This window comes from Schistocerca nitens, chromosome 7, assembly GCF_023898315.1.
Source record: "Schistocerca nitens isolate TAMUIC-IGC-003100 chromosome 7, iqSchNite1.1, whole genome shotgun sequence".
NCBI classification, from domain to species: Eukaryota; Metazoa; Arthropoda; class Insecta; order Orthoptera; family Acrididae; genus Schistocerca; species Schistocerca nitens.
Window position 1 is genome coordinate 106,458,307 of NC_064620.1, and position 2,275 is coordinate 106,460,581.

Genomic DNA, 2,275 nt, shown 5'->3' on the forward strand with positions numbered 1-2,275 from the left:
AAGTAACAGGAAATTTTAATGACGCATGCATGTGGCAGTTGGTGAAGAGGATTTACACAAATATGAATAACGACTAAACAAAAAGTAATGAAATTAAAGAATCTCATGAGACACAAACAGTGTCTTAAACGAGGTTTTAATTCAGCTAGTTTATCTCTATACCGTAGGACATGGTCAGCAGTAACTACTTTACTATAATGATTTTTGAATCAGTAAATGTTGAGTCCTATGAAAGTAATCTTCTGGGGCACGACATGTTTCGCATCGATTCCTAATGACGAGAGGAGACGTACCTGCAGGCATCGTAGAATCGTTCCATTTTGCTGTCTGAATACCTGACGTTACCCGTTTACATGTTCATTCCATTCGGCAGGCGAAGGAAACAAATGCCTTCCTTTTATAAGCTCTACAGAGTTATACCGGTTTCCGAAGAATTCCAGAAGTTTATGCAGAGTTCTGTTACAAGGTGGCGACTATTTTCATCAATAAAACGAATTTTCATTTGAAACGAAACGTTCCATTCCGATCATTTTTATTGAAAGTTGTTGCACTGAGTCAAGTCATCTTTAGAGAAAGCGAGCGTCTCATTAAAATTCACACACTACCCCTGCCAGTGTGTATCGCGAATAAAATAACTTTGACAGATTGCAGTGACAGGGGCAGGGGGGGGGGGGGGGGGGCGGTGACAGCGTTGCTGACGTGTAGCCAACCATACTAGACAACGCCCTGCTTGTGTCATGAACCTACAAGACAGGCAACACAGGGGGCACGTGACGCTCGAGAAAGAACTGTGATTGGCTGGTGGCTGGCCCCTGTATCTGAACTCTCTGAAACGCTGTCACAAAGTTATTTTAATAGAAGAGTAGTGACAGGCAGCAGAGGCAGGGGTAACAGCTACCCACGCGGGAATGGGTGTTTAGCAAGTGCCGATCGTAATGTACGCAGCAGCTTCAGCCTCATTAACGGCATGAATATAAACATATTTATAAACTTTCCCAATGTACAAACTCTAAACTCTGTGAAAGTCTGTGACAGTCATATAGAAATTGATAATAAACGCAATTTAGTAATGAAAGTGGGCATCATATTGTGGAACCGGTCACCCACGGGAGATTACGAAACAAAGTTCAGTTCAAATTTATAATGATATCAATCTTACTTATTAATGCAGTGGAACAGTGGCCTCCATAGGTATCGGAGGTAGGACATAATGTACTCGAGTTGGGGCTTCCACAGTTGCAAACACATTCGACAGGTCGCCACTCGTACAGTGGCAAACCCAGTGCCCGTGCGAGACTTGGGCGCTATCTCAAAAGATTAACATTATGATAAAACGAATCATTCATAAGAACAGAATCACCTTCGCCGTTATTGTCGGACTCACCTGAAAATACTTACCTTTCTTTTCATGTTAAATGCTGTCAATGTCACTGGAATTGTCCTCGGAACCATTAACTCATTCATTCACACAGTCATACGGATCTTGATGCTCACTACAAACATCTCACCTCAGAAAGTATTTCAGATTCGTTCATTTCCTTCCTTAAAAGCAGGACGAACCTCAAAACGAAATTTGAAATATCGAAATAGAATCGAAATGCTAAATAAACAAAAAGTTCATGAAGGCAATCAAGTTTTTTATAGTGAGTAATGGTGTGAACTCTTAAATAGACGAAGTAGTTAAAATATATCGTAGCTGATGGCATCTACAGAGAGAGTGTAGAGAACACGAGTTATCTCGACACTCGCCAGTAACGGATGGTGCCAGAAACACGAGTAAACTCAGGATACGTCTGCATTGTGTCAAATGAAATATTTAAATTTAGATACAATAGAGTTACAGACATTGGGTGCGAACGGGCGTTGATTGAAATCAATGGAGAAATTTGACAATTTGTGTCAGACAGGGATTCGAACCCGGGTCTCCTGCTTACTAGGCAGATGCTTTGGCCACTGAGCCATCCAGACACAGTGGTCATTGCGACTGCGCGGACTACCCTAGCACGCCTTCCTCCAGACCTCAAATTCTCGACTATTCTCAACTTATCCACACACTACTAATGTAGTGCCCCACGCCCATGATTCAAATGAACAGACACGACACAATACACACAAAGGCGAGACGGCCAATGCTCTCTTCAGTGCAGATACACACCAGACTCGAACTCACAGAAATCGGCGAAATGCCGCAAGTAATGAGGACAACGGGAACGGGCACTCTATTAGTAGTGTGTGGATAAGTTGAGAGTTTGCATCTGGCGGGCGGCGTGCTAGG

The 2,275-nt window shown here is 42.8% G+C and overlaps 1 non-coding gene across 1 annotated transcript; it reads right to left on the reverse strand.

The window, feature by feature from the left end:
• Positions 1-1,896: 1,896 nt before the first annotated feature.
• On the reverse strand, positions 1,897-1,969 carry Trnat-agu (transfer RNA threonine (anticodon AGU)). The gene has a single exon. It is a non-coding gene; the product is annotated as a tRNA-Thr (tRNA).
• Positions 1,970-2,275: the final 306 nt, after the last annotated feature.